The following is an 18,185-nucleotide window of genomic DNA, read 5'->3' as shown; positions in this document are numbered from 1 at the left end:
TTTTTTCTTCTTCAACTTCACTTGGTTTTCATGTGTTGCAACCTTCTTCACAAACATTTTTCATATTCTTTTCATAACCAACTTTCATAACCTTACTTGAACCGATTTACACAACTTTCTTGCTCAAAACCAACACTCTCAAACTCGAACCTCACAAGCCAATGCTTTACTAACTACAAGGGTCGGTAGAACATTGGCCGATAGGTTTTTAATATGGCTAAGTCAAGAAAGGGAAATAAGGCTCAAATTGGTTAGCAAGTAGGTGGATGCAAAATGAAAACCAAATTTGTAACAAAACATAAAGAAAACAAAGAAAAATGAGAAGAAATGCCCTCCTCCTCTTCTAGAGTTGTTTGGTCACGATCTTGGGAGCTAGATACCAACACAAAGATTAAGACATGCATAGTTAAGGATCCAAAATGCCACTCACAAGAATGATTAAGGCTAGAACAAATGACGCTCACATGAGATAAGAAATAAGCAAATACTAACTAGAGGGAATCCTATCCATTATAAAGAGCAACTCCATCTTACCACTTTCCCGTGAACTAGGGGTTCAAATGTCCTCAAAATCTCTAAACCAGGCTAACTTAGCTTATAATGTGTCTAACTCAACCCTAAGAATTCTCATACCGTGCTAACCCTCATCAACTAGGAAGATAAGAATTCAAAGACACGTCACCATGAAAGGCACACAAATCCAAATGAATGAGAAAATTCCAAATCAAAAATCATTTCAACTTGTCATAATCATGCTCGTCACACAAAAAAAGGAAAAAAAAATAGAACAAAAAGAGGAAGAAATTTAAAAGGTTCACAAACGAGGCATATAATCAAAGTAAAACCCAATCGTCATACAATTGATCGTTGATAACAACACCAACGATCCCAGGTTCCTTAGAACCGAAATCAAGCAACCTCAAACCATTCAACTTATTCCTAAGCTAATCCTAGACTAAGCACTCAAAGAAAGAGAAAATAAAAAGAGAGGAAAGGTCTCACCAAACGCCGCTTGAAATGGAAGACAAGATAATTCGTATAATCTCACCAAGGGAGCTCGTGTTCCTCCTTAACTTCATTCGTCTCCGCTTTTAAGCTTCAAGAAAAGTGAGCCAAAACAGAAGAAACTATGAAAAAACAAGAAAAAGTTAGAAATCAAAGAAAAAGACTAAAGTTATAAATAAAAAAGAAGAAAAATAAATAAAAAGTTATCTACAAAGTTTGGATTAAGGGAATTTGGATTGTCGGGAATTTTGGATTTTTATCTTGGGAGCATCTTCGCTAACACAAAACTCAAGAATCATCAAAAATCCACAAAAATCATCATAAAAACATCATAAAACATCACCATCATCACCATCACATCATCATCATCATCACATCACCATCATCATCACAACATCATCATCATCATCATCACAACATCATCAACTCCAACAAGGCCACTATCCTCAATAGTCCTCCTCATGTACAAGCTACTACCCTACCACACTACCCTCCTATGTACATTTCAACAAAACAAGAGAAACATCCTCCCCCACACTAGTATTTTGCACGTCTCGAGCAAAAGTTAAAAGTTAGAAGCTCCGGGGGGGGGAGGAAGGGAATCCTCATCATGGGTTCCTATCTCTTTGCCCTCCAGGTTGAGGGGGGTTATCAAAATCAAACCCGGGAGTATCCATAAATGGGTGGAAGGGTTGGTTGAAATGCTCATAGGGCCACCCATGGCCACCCTAACCACCATAGAAAGGATTTGGGGTTGATGTGGAAGCCGGATCACACCCACCCGAGAGATATAGGTTGTATGGTGGGGTGCCTATACGTTGGGTAGGGTCGATGTTACCCTCCCAATAGGGGTAGTCATTGGGGGTGGGGTTGTTGGGGTCATAGGGCCCCCAATGGTTAACCGAACCCTCTTGAGGAGGGTGGTAGGGATAGTTAACATAGGGCGCTTGGATGCCCGCTTGTACAAGATTATCATAATTCATCCTCCTGTAGTACCCCCATTGTTCAATGGAAGCTTGGTTATCACAGCGGATATCCTAGAGGGTACTACGGCGGGCATTCAAATCAAAGGGTGGAAAGGAAGAAGAGGAAGATGTCTCACCTCCCCCACTAAGGGGGGGGGGGAACGGTTTGCTCCAAGCGGTGGACCGATGGAGGATGAGGAACTGCACCCCGGGCTCGGGTTCTTCTCAATTCACCGGGGATGTGCTACCGGGGGATCTTCCATTTAAGAGGAGTGGAGTGGTCCACCGTAGTGAGAGTGGGGTCCGGAAGGACACACCATTCTACCTCTTTATCCACAAAGAGGATAAATTTGCGCTTGCTTGTGGTTTAGTTGATGAAGCAGTTGTGACGGAAAGCACTAATGGAGAGAGAATAGGGAGGAAACTCGTCGGTGACTTCCTCTCGGGTTTAGTGCACAAAGGGGAGAATTTCTTTTTGTTCCTTGTAAGCTTCATTCTTCAAGGAAAGGGCAATGATAGTGATCATGCCCCCCATAAAAATAACGTCACCAAGACGGTTGTCTCGAGTATCCAAATGCCTTTGGATAAAGGTGGAGGAACATTGGAACTTGAGGCGCTGAAGGTTGTCGGCCAAAAATAGGCAAGTTACCTCATCCTTAACCATTAAGCCAAGGTTTTCTTTGAAGAACACGACATATTTGAGAACCCGAGCAAAGTATCTCATGGCTATATGGATGACGTTGTTGACCTTAGAGGCGTTAGTTCGGAAACTATCCCTAGTGGATATGCTCCTCCGCCACTCTTGCTCGTTGTAAGGGATGCGGTGAGTGGAAGTCATCTCGCAAGGATGATCTAGCCTGGTCGCATGCCAATGGAAGATCAAGTTTAGATCACTCTCGGTTAGGGAGTGATCCTCATTGAACATGCGAAAATGTATCACAAGTTGAGGTTCCTCATCGTTACATTCTGGATCTATGACTTCCTTGCGGAGAGAGGCAAGGAATTCCAAAGTCATTCGCTCATAGGTGTGAGCGTGGAGGTAGATGAAGTCACCCCATCCTAAATTTTGTGCTAACCGGACTACCTCATCCAAGATACCGAGCTTTTGCACCGTTGTAGGACAAAAGAACCTTGTTGATCAGATGGGACAATTGACGAGGGTTTTGTAGACGTCCCAAATGTGCTCATTTGGAGCAATTATTCTATGATCATTTATGTCAGGAGGGGGTGGGAAATTCGTTGAAGAAGCTTCACCCACTCTCTTCCTCTTTGACTTGCTCTTGCCAAGTACCGTGATTCTACAAACCTACCAAGAGCTGTCATTAGGACAATTTGATAAGAGATGACACAAGAAGCTAGCCACGGTAAAAGTGTATGCATGAAAGTAGTTGCCTTGAGTTGTGAAATATATGTAGAGGATAACAATAATACAATTCAAGGCATTAATGGATACATTTAAACCAAGGCATGGGCAAGAAACCCTATGACATTCATATGTAAGTCCTAACAAAGTCTAGGTGAATTTTGACATTATGTCCCCAAATTACGTGATAATCATCTACCAAACCATCAAAATCAAACCAAAAACAATGAGAATCAATCTCCAACAACATCCAACTCATGAATTTCTCAATAATCAAATAGTAGCATGAACACCCCTAACATGAAATCAACATATTTAAGCAAAGATATTGAGATCAAATAAAACCAAGGAATACATACATAATCATCATAACAACATGTTCTACTATCAATTACCAATCAATTGCAACAAGTAAATCCAAAGAACCACATGAATCAAATAAGGTATTACTAACAATTTCAAGAATACCACAATTCATATTTAAACATGAAAAACATGGTAAAACTATGAGAAATTGAAGAAATGAACTTGCAAAAGGTAGGAAAACCATACCGCAATTGATTGTAAGTTACCCAAAAACACCAAAGCACTAAAACCCTAGAAATTGGAGAAAAATTGAAAGATAGGATTTTTTTTTTGTGGAATTTTGGGTGGAGATTGTAGAAATTGAGTAGAGGATGGAGAATAAGTGAGAAAAGGAGAAGAATGGAGTGATTTTAATGGAGATGGGAGGTTGTATGAGGGGTTCTAATTGAGTTTAGAGTGAGAAGGGGGAGAATAGAGAGAGAGAGGGTCGAATGAAATGAGGAAACCGTAAAGAACATCAGCCTTTTTTTTAAAAAAAAAATTCGTCAAAGGTCCGACCGAACCTTGGGTAAGTTCGGTCAAACCATTGACATAGTTCGGCCGAACTTGCTAAAGGTTCGGTCGAACCTGCTCTCTAACGCTAAATTCACAAAATGGGCAGAAAGTTTCCAGTTTTTAATTCCAGAGGAGGTGCGACCGAACTCAATAATGTTTGGGCGAACTAAGGTTCTGTTGAACCCCCCTATGTGTTCGATCGAACCTACTCTGAATCCTTAATTTCTACAAATCTGGCAAAACGTTTTCAGATTTAGCTTCTAGAGGAGGTGCGACCGAACTCAAGGAGGTTCCGGCAAACCTTTCATAAAGTTCGACCGAACCTTCAGGGAGTTCGGTCGAACCACCTAAAAATGCTCATTTTGCAGCAAAATATGCTCAAACGCCCCTCTTCAAAACACACTAAAACACCATACAATCATGCTAAAGCAAAGCATACCAAAAATTCAAACACAATCAAAACTCAAAAATCCAATAATCCAAAATTGTAGATAGAAAAATAACAAAGTGCATCAAGAAAAGAAGAGAGTAGAAAAGGGTTAGAGACTCAGGTTGCATCCCGGAAGCGCTCTTGGTTTACGTCGTTAGCTCGACGTTCCTTGAACTAATCAAGAAGGGTCAAAATGATGATGCATATCAAGAAGAGTCACAGAAATTGGTTGTAACACCCTAGAAATTCCTTTCTTTTAAAATACCTATTTTGCCCTGTTTAAAAATTTAAATAGGAACATCTAAGATATTACCGCAAACAATGAAAACGGATAAGGAAACCACCAAAGACACACAGCGGAAGACTAATTTCAAAACAAGTCAACTTGAAAAGTCAACCAACGAAAGTAAAGTCAAAACCAAAGTCAAACGAAGTAAAATAAAACCATCCTACAACTTGGAACCATTGTAGGCCCTTATTAAAACCAAACTAACTTTAAAACTTTTGCGTTAGTCATGAATGATAATAATATCATAAATAATTAAAGCATTAAACACATCATATACTTATAGAAACTAGCATGATTCGCTCTTCACTCATGCCCATTCATGAATATGCTTCACCACCTGAAAACCTCCTCTCTACTTGTCCCCACTACTCACCATTAGAAAATGGGTCGTCGTAGGGCCAAAGTAAAGACATGGTCAAACACACGAACACACACAATCAGCAAAGCTGAGTACATAAGCGTAATTAAACAAACTAACATGCTTTCACCTATCAACACACACTTACCTCATTGCAACTGTTTACAAGCACACACAACAATCAACAAGACACATTAACTAGACATTAAATAATTCATTTAGCGTTGATTACGCATCGAACGGGTTTCCAACTATACCTCTCCCAAACAAATTGAGGTTAACTGACACGGGAGCTAACAGTGCCAGTGACAAAACCACTCAAAGGTGGCGGAATTCCTGCGCATAATAATAAATAAAAAGGAATGTACAACGTCCTGTACTCCATTAGAAGTTATGGTTAAATATAAAACCCCATAACTCCCCCCATTGTTCATACTCAAGGTATATACGTTCCAAGAGTTTTGGTGCGTAATCTCTTTCACTTTACGTTATTTACATGTTATTAGACTTGGTGATGACTCACAAAGTATAATAAATCAATTAACCATAATTATTCATTCAACCAAACATACCAATTTAATTCTTGAATAATTAGAGACCATATATTATTTAAAGTTGAACCCTTTTTAATTCTACCTCAGTGTCAAAGACACCTTAAACGCATAAAGAGCCAAAAATCCTATCCCTCGGTGTTAAAAACACCTTAAGTGCACAAAGGAACCAACATAAAATTTATTCCTCGTGTACATAGACACTTATATAGCTCCTTGCTCATGCTTAAAGCATCAATAAAAATTATTTGAACTATAATAAAATTCCTTTTCAATACTCCTAACATAATTAAACATGTAGTTTAATTAATCATGCATTATGACATGCCATAAATAAAAGTGTGTTTCAAACACAACATGCCCAAAATATAATTTTCCAATCCATAAACCATCACACATAATTCATGCTTCACAATTCAATCACCAACACCATTAATTCACAATTCCATACATAAACCTTAGCATGATACTACTTGTAATTGATTGAAATTAAGCCTAGCATGATTCTACATCATCAAAATATGCTAAGTACGCGAACGTACCTAAAATAAGCCTTTAAAGTAGCCGATTACACTTCAACAATTCCCGAATTAAGTCTCCTACATAAAGGGACAATAATACTATATTAATTCTCCTTGTATACACAATTTCTAGCAACTTAAACTCACCTTAAATAACTTATAATAATCTAAAAATTATTTAAAAACCCCTAATTAAACTCCTTTTTAATGGATAATCACACCCTTTTATTAAAAATCACAATTATACTACTTTAAATAAAATTCCAACATTTTAAACTAATCAAAAATCCTTTAAAATTTTATCAAAATATATCTTTATACTTAAATTATCCATAGAAAAATTAAATTATCTCTTACCCTTTAAACTCAAGGATAAAATTTAAAGCATAAAAAAAAAACTTCGTTAAAAATCAAAAACTGCCCGAAAATCATATTTACAGGCTGAATTTGGCCACGACAAGGTGGTGCTCACTACCATAGGTAGTGAGTCTTACTTACAACGTTGTTTCCACACAAAAAATACTACTTATTTTTTTTTATCAAAATCGGAGGAGTTCAGAACCTGATCCGGATTAAAACGAGATTAATATTAACGAACGGAAATCTAATAATTAAAACATGAATTTACGTGTTAAAAATAATCTGGAATTAAGTTAAACTAATAAGTAGTTATAATCACCAAAATTTCAAAACATCATTACTATAAAAGCCCTAAATCAATTATTCATAAAAACCCTTGATTTTCAATAATTAAAAACCTTAGGTTATAAAATTTACAAAATCCGAAAATTATAAAGTTTAATCATCAAAATACAATTTAATACTAATTAAATTAATTTCAAACAATAAAATCAAAACCCATAAATCAATAATTATAATTACACAAATTAATAAAACAAAGGATAGAGAAAATAAGACTAACCTTTTTGTGTGGGAAATTTTTGGGGATTCATGGGTATTTATAGAGTAGAGAGTGAAGGGTTAAATTTGAGCTTATAAAAATGTGGGCTTAAGTTATGGGTTTTGGAATGGGTTATTCCAATATGAGTATGTAGGAATAATTTACATTGCTCAATAATTAATAAACGTTTGGCCCAAAATATGTTTTACTTTTATAAAACTTTATATTTTAAATACTTTAACCCTTTAAAATATTTAATAAAAGTACTTGAGACCTTGACAATACATTTTATTAATACTTAAATACTTTATAAAAATACATAAAAAATATGGGGTATTACAGTCTACCCCCTTAAAAGAAGTTTCGTCCTCGAAACTTAGGTACAAAAACTTTAAAAACTCGTTTAAAGGCAAATAAATACTTAAAATCTCAAAAACTTTTCTTAATATTTATAGTTGCTGTACTTTTGTGATACTTCCTTTCTACCTCATCTATCCATTCACACACGAACTAGTGTGTAAAGTAACCAACTTGCTGACTTACTTACACAAAATAATGTGTAAGATAACAACTTTACTAACAAACTTACACAAAATAATGTGTAAACTATTAGACTATCTAACAAACTCACACTAGCATTTATGTAAGAATCAACATTGGTAATAAACTTAAACATCTTAGTGTAAAATAATCAAACTTATCAACTAATTCAGTGTAAAACTGACGAAAAAGCACTTTAAAATTCCAAAATTAAGGAAAAAGCGCGTAATTCTATCGCACTCTACCCCCCTTAAAGTAAACAAGTTACGCCCCCGTAACTCCACTTAACTCAATATTAGAATCATGTTGATCTTTTCTCATTCCATCCTTGGTAAGGTCATAACACTTCTCTGTATGCATTCTTTGTTGCGAACCAAAATTCTTATTAATTCCTTACTCATTATACCAAAAATAATCAATTTCCATCTATACTATCTTTCACCCATCCTCTAGTAAAAGTATGAAGCACTTTGATATTTGAAACTTTGATTTGTCTAGCTTTTTCATGATCAAATTGGCTGAACTCAATAGATCTCTTTGCAACTCATACCTTTAGTTAATGTTCTTTCACAATGACTTATGAAAATTGTCTTATACTTTACCAAGGTCCGATAATATGCCAAGTTATTTGCTACTTTACCAATTCTATGCAATTTCATATATATTTCTATATACTTTGGCTCAAATTTTCTTTCTTACCAAAATTCATCTTTTGTCTTATGGGTTACACTTTCAATAACACTTGTGTCTTGTCCATTGTTTAGCTTGCACTACTCAGATCAAATCCATTCATGTATACTTTTCTTGCTTCGGTCACTAATGTTCCCCAACATAGTGAACTTTCATGGTTCTTTTATTCCAACCTCAAAATGTTGCCATACCAATGTTGGCTTTTATGGTGACTTTGTTACATCCTTTTCTGAAATTGAATACGCTTGTTTTCTGCATAAATTCCCTTATCAAATATTATTTCGCTATTATACCAATGGGTGGAGGTTGTAATTGTCTCCAATATATTACCAAAGTTCTCATGTATACCTCCTTCTAGTATTTTGAAAGAAACTAGGAATTTTTATCTGACATGATATTTTCAGGAACTCCATGTAATCTCACAACGAATTTGATGTAAGCCTTCGCAAGTTGCTCCATCTTCGAAGTCTCCTTTATCGGGTTTTAAACATTGCGGACATAGACAATCTATCAACCACAACCTGAATAAATTAATCACTCTAAACCCTCAATACACCTTTACCAAATCATTTTTGCAACTTGTCCTTTCCTGGTTGTATTTCACTTTTCTTCCATTATATTTCCTTTAAACTTCTTACTCTTACAAAGTATACTCAAGCTTTTATCTCCATGAATATTAAAGTGACATATCCTCTTACAAATTCGATCAAATTTACACTCTCTACTTGATTTTTTTTTTCTTCATTTCCTTAAATATTGTTGGTCTCATGTTGTCGTTACCCCAACATTTTTATAAATTTCCTTTTCCAACACTTTTCAGGAGATTAATTTCCTTATTCCCCCTTAACTTTAACATTATTAGCAACGTATTTGCCCAATACATTGCTTCCCTTTCAATGACATTGAATGTCTCTTCCACGGTCCTTTATCAACTCCAATAATTTCTTGTTACATTTATAAAACCTTATGTGTGAGAGTCTATCTCAAACTTTAAACTTTAAAATTCATTCACAAATAATCATTAATTTATACAAAGTTATTTCACACTTATTACTTTCCATGAACTTCCAATTATTCTTTGCCAGGGCATTCACTTGTTAATAATCCTTTCGAATCTATCAAAATTTTCCACACCGTTGTCCAACATAAACCTCAACAACAATTGTTTTAGCACGGAGTCCATAATTCACCGCTTCTATCCCTGTTACATCAACATTTCCTCTTATTGCAAGGTTTCCCAAAATGGTCCTTTCTCAATCACAACTCACACTCGGGAAAAAATTACGTGCATTTGCTTCTCTCTAAGCATCAACACGTTTTATTACAGATGTTCATATTGTCCTTTCCTTCCCATTTTTACAATTCACCAAAATACCTTCAATGAAAATACTGAATTCCATAAGTCCATGGAAATTATAGGTGATTCATTATCCCAAAAGGCAAAAATGAAAACTCGAATCGTCCAAACCTTGTCATAAGCGCCAAATTCTAAATATCCTCTTTCGAATATTTTTACTTAGTAGTTCTATCCTCAAGTCTAATCTCGAAATTATATTTGCTCCTTTCATTTGATCAAACAAATCGTCGCTTTAAAGCAAAGGATAATTATACTTCTTTGTCACATTGATTAATCCCCCATAGGCCCTTTACAGACACTTCCATTCCTTTCTTTAACAATTACATGCGCTCTCCAGGGTGATGTAACCTTATTTCAACGACTTCAATAGTATCTTTCAAGCCCCTTTAAGAAATGCAACATTAACCCTTTCTCCACACGCAAATATGTCCATATAATACTTCCAACTTCACTTAACCTTTATATCTTTGCTTATATTTCCCATGCTTACATCTTTCCTCCAATTAAATCCATAATATTTCTTCTAGCATCCCTTGAATAAATCTCGTGACCCCTAAATAATCTCAACTTCAATCACCTCATATACAATCCTTACTCAAGTTATTTCAACACATCTCAATCAAATTCATAAATCTTGTCATACACTCCTTCTCCTTTATGACATTTTTACATCCATAGTTCAATATTCTCGATACTTTCAAGTATACAGCGTCTTCATAATTCAAATTTCCTTAAGTTTCAAGAGTTACTCAAGCCGCTTTCAAAATTTTTTATCATTTCCAAAATATTCCTTTAAAGCTCTTTAGCCATTTTGTTGAACTTTCGCCTATCTTCTTTCTTGATTTGAATCCTTATCTTTATTTTTTTATCTCACCTTTCTTTAAGCTTATATATGAATTGATTATTTATAATTCAATTCAATCAAACTCCCAAAGACTTTATGTCTTGAAAACCACCCTTAAACTCATAGTTTGCCATCCTTCAACTCATTCCCTTAAGTTTAAAGCAATATCATTTCCTTGAATACCGAAAGATCTTAACAACTTGGAGTACTTCTCGAAACCAAGTAATCTTTTCATTTCCACTTAATTAAACCTCACTATCTTTTCTTTCTATCAGCATGAAAAACTGGTAAAACTTATTTCGGGTTTGTTATCTCAAACATCTCCAAATAAGATCGGGTTTGTATTCATAACTTGTTCGTTCCCACTGACATGGTAAAAATCAACTCTCTCCAGTACATACCATACAAACTTTTATTCACTCTCAAATTCTCAAGACACAAATTGTTTTTAAACAACTTGTATAACTCTTTAACTCAACTGTCAAAATTTCAGGAATTGATCTCCCTTTGGTATATATATAGTTTTCACTTCTTAACACCATCTTGTTTCGCCTTTTTCCCACTATGGGATTGTTGGTGGTTATATCATCCTTGCCTCCTTGGCAATCTGTCAAGCTTGCCTTACTACCTTGTTCAAATAATTCCATTACTAAAATTGCTTCTTGTTACCATACTTTCTTGATGATAAAACTGGTTGCTATATAGGTTGGGTTGAAACACTTCCTCTTATTCTAATCAACTAACACCAACCAGTAAACTCAATCAAGAAACAATTATCATTTAATTCGAATTAAGGTTTGAGGTAAAAAAAATTTAATGTCCTCATTCCCAATAATTTGAATACATAAAATCTTGATTGATAAACAACCAAAATTCATATACTTAAACAAACAATAAAAAAAAAAAAAAAAAAAAAAAAAAAAAAAAAAAAAAAAAAAAAAAAAAAAAAAAAAAAAACTATCCCCGTTAACTGCTACTCACAAAGGGAAGAAAGAAATGAGTAGCACTTGGAAAACATTAGAAATCATAAGGTTGTTGAACAACTCTAAAAGATTAGGTGAATAAATTCAAGAGTTTTCTCCAAAATGATAGCATTGCTACCCATAATGACTCCTTGAAGTAAAATAATTATCCTCATATCCCAAGTGAAAGAATAAATACTCATAACTCCTAAATAACACATGTCAATATTCTCAAGGTTGAACATGTGACAATGTATTTAAGGTCCAACATAACAAGAGTCCTCAATATTCCAACAAGATCATAACTTCTCAAAACTCCAACCATACATTAAAATATATATGCTCAATTCTCCATCCCAAATTAAATAACTTTAATCATAAGAAATGATAAGTCACTAAGCTTAAAATGTCAAACTTCAATTGATCCGCATTGAGTATCTCTCAACTCATATAATAACTTTCATCATTACTCATCTCTACTCAATTCCTATGCTCGCCTCATTTGGGCTCTTGTTCAATTTCAATTCCAATTCAAACTCATACTCAAAGACAAAACATATTCCTCAAAATAGATAATATCCCAAATGATTTCATCCTTAAGCTCCTTAACCATATGCATTAAAATCAATCTCTTTATCCTTATAACTTGGTGTCTCCATACACAAGTGTACAAAACTCAAATTACTCATTTTTAATATCTAGACAACGTATATTAACAACAAATTATCCCAAAAACAAAACTCACATTCATGTGATGATGTGCATCCAAAATTTCTGCGAAAATACATCTCAAATAAGACCATTGAAGCAAACCATCCTAACATAAGCAATTGAACTCTCAAAATCCTTAACATTCCTCAAAATTCTCATCATAGAAACTCACAGGGTATAGGTTTAGAGATCCTACAAGAAAACGGGATTAACTACCAATAGCAAACCCTTCCCATAACCATATAATACAGTTCTTGCAGAAAATTAAGTTCGATGTTCAATCAAACAATCTTGATAGCTCACATATAATGATTCACATATTACATGTTGTCATCAATAAACATTTAGTCATACAACATGCTTGACACCTCTTAAAAATATATATATATATATATATATATATATATATATGTATATGTATATATATATATGTATATGTATATATATATATGTATATATATATATATATATGTATATATATATATATGTATATATATATATATATATTTATATATACACATAGGAAAGAAATTAAATTCTAGCCTATATGCCCTTTCTTCTCCTACCCAATTTCACCAACATGCTTATAAAAGCTTTTAACACATATTTCTTACCTCAATCCTTGCTTTCCTACAACATGAACAAACTAAAAATATTTTTGACTCCATTTTTTTTTAAAGAAATTCAAAAATAAGCTTTGAAAAAGACCGAAAAATTTTCGGCTTTCTTTAAAAAAATTCGGACATCCTTAGTAAAAAAAGTTCGGATGTTCTTCATAAAAAAATATTTTGGTCATTCCTAAAATAAAATTCAAAACAATTTAGTTTAACACCGTTTAATTAAATAAGAACTTGGCCAAGTTTTAAAACAAAACACTTTAAAATACATTTTTTTTGCTTTAGTGGTAATAAAATCTCAACCAAAGCTCCCAGATATTACTTTGTAACACCCTACAAATTCCTTTCTTTTAAAATACCTGTTTTACCCTATTTAAAAATTTTAAATAGGAATATCTAAGATATTACCGCCACCGTGAAAACGGCTAAGGCAACAATCAAAGACACACAACGGAAGACTAATTTCAAAACAAGTCAACTTGAAAAGTCAACCAACGAAAGTAAAGTCAAACAAAGTAAAATAAAACTATCCTACAACTTTGAACCATTGTAGGCCCTTATTAATACCAAACTAACTTTAAAAATTTTGCGTTAGTCATGCATGATAATAATATCATAAATAATTAAAGCATTAAACACATCATATAGTTATAGAAACTAGCATGATTCGCTTTTCACTCATGCCCATTCATGAATATGCTTCATCACCTGAAAACCTCCTCTCTACTTGTCCCCACTACTCACCATTAGAAAATGGGTTATCATAGGGCCAAATTAAAGACATGGCCAAACACACGAACACACACAATCAGCAAAGCTGATTACATAAGCGTAATTAAACACACTAACATGCTTTCACCTATCAACACACACTTACCTCATTGCACCTGTTTATAAGCACACACAATAATCAACAAGACACATTAACTAGACACTAAATAATTCATTTAGTGTTGATTACACATCGAACGGGTTTCCAACTATACCTCCCCGAAATAAATTGAGGTTAACTGACACGGGAGCTAACTGTGCCAGCGACAAAACCACTCAAAGGTGGCGGAATTCCTGCGCATAATAATAAATAAAAATGAATGTACAACATCCTGTACTCCATTAGAAATTATGGTTAAATATAAAACCCCATAACTCCCCCCATTGTTCATACTCAAGGTATATATGTTCCAAGAGTTTTGGTGCGTAATCTCTTTCACTTTACGTTATTTACATGTTATTGGACTTGGTGACAACTCTCAAAGTATAATAAATCAATCAACCATAATTATTCAATCAACCAAACATACCAATTTAATTCTTGAATAATTTGTTACCACATATTATTTAATGTTGAACCCGTTTTAATTCTACCTCAGTGTCAAAGACACCTTAAACGCATAAAGCGCCAAAACTCCTATCCCTCGGTGTTAAAAACACCTTAAGTGCACAAAGGCACCAACATAAAATTTATTCCTCGTGTACATAGACACTTATATAGCTCCTTCCTCATGCTTAAAGCATCAATAAAAATTATTTGAACCATAATAAAATTCCTTTTCAATATTGCTAACATAATTAAACATGTAGTTTAATTAATCATGCATTCTAACATGCCATAAATAAAAGTGTGGTACAAACACAACATGCCCAAAATATAATATTCCAATCCATAAACCATCACACATAATTCATGCTTCACAATTCAATCACCAACACCATTAATTCACAATTCCATACATAAACCTTAGCCTAATACTACTTTTAATTGATTGAAATCAAGCCTAGCATGATTCTACATCATTAAAATATGCTAAGTACGCGAACGTACCTCAAATAATCCCTTAAAGTAGCCGATTACACTACAACAATTCCTGAATTAAGTCTCCTACATAAAGGGACAATAATACTATATTAATTCTCCTTGTATACACAATTTCCAGCAACTTAAACTCACTTTAAATAACTTATAATAATCTGAAAACTATTTTAAAACCCCTAATTAAACTCCTTTTTAATGGATAATCACACCCTTTTATTAAAAATCACAATTATACTACTTTAAATAAAATTCCAACATTTTAAACTAATTAAAAATTCTTTAAAACTTCATAAAAATACATCTTTATAATTAAATTGTCCATAGAAACATTAAATTATCTCTTACCCTTTAAACTCAAGGATAAAATTTTAAGCATAAAAAAAAAACTTCGTTAGAAATCAAAAACTGCCCGAAAATCATATTTAGAGGCTGAATTTGGCCACGAGAGGGTGGTGCTCACTACCAAAATAGTTAGTCTTTCATAAAACGTTGTTTCAACACGAAAAACACTACTTGTTTTATCAAAATCGGAGGAGTTCAGAACTTGATCGGGATTAAAACGGGATTAATATTAACGAATGGAAATCTAATAATTAAAACATGAATTTACGTGTTCAAAATAATCTGGAATTAAGCTAAACTAATAAGTAGTTATAATCACCAAAATTTCAAAACATCATTACTATAAAAGCCCTAAATTAATTGTTCATAAAAACCCTAAAATCATGATTTTCAATAATTAAAAACCCTAGGTTATAAAATTTACAAAATCTGAAAAATATAAAGTTTAATCATCAAAATACAATTTGATACTAATTAAATTAATTTCAAACAATAAAATCAAAACCCATAAATCAATAATTATAATTACACAAATTAATAAAACAAAGGAGAGAGAAAATAAGACTAACCTTTTTGTGTAGGAAATTTTTGGGGATTTATGGGGTATTAATAGAGTAGAGAGTTTAGGGTTAAATTTGGGCTTATAAAAAATGTGGGCTTGAGTTATGGGATAGGGCTTAAGTTATGAGTTTTGGAATGGGTTATTTCAATAAGAGTATGTAGGAATAATTTAAATTGCTCAATAATTAATAAACGTTTGGCCCAAAATATATTTTACTTTTATAAAACTTTATATTTTAAATACATTTAACCCTTAAAAATATTTATTTAAAATACTTGAGCCATTGACAATACATTTTATTAATACTTAAATACTTTATAAAAATACATAAAAATACATAAAAATACGGGGTATTACATTGGTTCATCATTTGGGAATCCTTCGTAGTAGGGCTTGAGCCGGTGACCGTTCACTTTAAATGGAGTATGCCCGTCTTGGGAAATCTCATAAGCGCCATATGGGAACACCTCCGTGATAATGTACGGCTCACTCCACCTTGACTTAAGCTTGCCCGGGAAAAGCTTCAAGCGTGAGTTGAATAGGAGGACTTTTTGGCCTTTGACAAATTCCTTCTTGACAATTTGAGCATCGTGTCAAGCCTTAGTTCGTGCCTTGTACATGCTTGCGCTATCGTAAGCATTCATCCTCAACTCCTCTAACTCATGTAGCTCGAGAATCCTTTGTTCATCTGCACTATGGAGGTCAAAGTTGATTTGCTTGATCGCCCAATGGGTTCGATGCTCCATCTCTACGGATAAGTGACAATTTTTCCCATAAACAAGCATATAGGGAGTGGTCCCTATTGGAGTTTTGAAGGCGGTCCTATACGCCCATAGAGAGTCGATGAGTTTAGAAGACCAATCCTTCTTTTTCTAGCAACCGTCTTTCCAAGATCACTTTTGAGCTCCCTATTGGTGATCTCCGCTTGACCACTCATTTGAGGGTGGTAAGCAAGCCCCCGCTTATGAGACACTCCATATCTATCAAGAAGTCGAACGAAGGTGTGGTGCTTGAAATGTGACCCCCCATCACTAATTATGGCTCTTGGAACACCAAATCATGGGAAAATCACTTTCTTTAAAAGATTAACCACTACCTTAGAATCATTCGTAGGGGAAGCCACGGCCTCCGCCCACTTAGAGACATAGTCAACGACAATCAAAATATACTTGTTTCCATGTGAAGAAATAAAAGAGCCCATGAAATCTATAGCCCACACATCAAAAACTTCAAGCTCAAGGATTGGGTTTTGCGGCATTTCATCCCTCCTAGAAATTCTCCCCATTCGTTGACATCTGTCACAAGTCTTAACAAAAATCTAAGCATCCTTGAATAGAGAAGGCCAAAAGAGCATAGATTGTAGAACCATTGAGGCGGTCTTTTGAGCACTCATATGGCCACCACAAGGAGAAGAGTGGCACATATGGAGAACACTTTGAACCTCATCATTGGGGATGCATCTCCTCAACAAACCATCGACCCCTCTCTTCAATAAAATAGTATCACCCCAAATTTATCTCTTGGCCTCATGCTTGAGTCTTCGACGTTGTTTTGAAGTGAAATATGGAGGTACGACACTACAAGCAAAATAATTCACAATATCCGCATACCATGGCTCCGACTTCACCTCAAGGACATATAGCACATCATCCCTTAGAGAATCCTTTACTGGCAAACCATCATCTTGAAACCTTGCACCGCCCAACCTTGAAAGGTGATCCGCCACCACATTCTCGCATCCCTTCTTATCTCTCATCTCATAATCGAAGTCTTAGAGAACTAAAACCAATCTCAACAACCTCGGTTTAGCTTCCTTCTTTCCTATCAAATATTTGAGAGCCAAGTGGTCGGTATACACAATTTTCCTAGAACCAATGAGGTAGGCTCTAAACATCTCAAATGAGTGAATAACCTCTAAGAACTCCTTCTCGGTAGTTGTGTAGTTTCGTTGGGCATCATTGAGAGTTTTAGACAAATAGTGTATGACATGAAGTTTCCCATCCTTTCGTTGCCCAAGAACCAATCCAATAGCCTCGTCGCTTGCATCGCACATGAGTTCAAATGGAAGAGACCAATCCAGACCTTGGACAATAGGAGCAGTGCAAAGTGCTTCTTTCAACCTACAAAAAGACTCTTGACAAGCATCATCAAACACAAACTCTTTATCTTGTTGCAATAGGGTTGTGAGAGGCTTAGCAATCAATGAATTTTTTTTTTTACAAAGCGCCGATAGAACCCGGCAGGGCCGAGAAAAGATCTCACTTCCCTCGCATTGGTGGGAGGAGAAAGTTTCTCAATGACCTCCACCTTGGCTCTATCTACGTCAATGCCGTCATGGGAAATTTTGTGCCCATAAACAATTCCACTTTCCACCATAAAGTGGAACTTTTCCCAATTCAACACGAGGTTGACTCTCTCACATCTTTCTAAGCAACAAGATAAATTGGATAGACAATCTTCACAGGTGGCTCCTCCAACGGAGAAGTCATCCATGAAGACTTCT

The sequence above is a fragment of the Chenopodium quinoa genome, unplaced genomic scaffold, assembly GCF_001683475.1.
Source record: "Chenopodium quinoa cultivar QQ74 unplaced genomic scaffold, ASM168347v1, whole genome shotgun sequence".
In the NCBI taxonomy this organism is placed as follows: domain Eukaryota; kingdom Viridiplantae; phylum Streptophyta; class Magnoliopsida; order Caryophyllales; family Amaranthaceae; genus Chenopodium; species Chenopodium quinoa.
Note: the sequence above shows the minus strand (reverse complement) of the source record.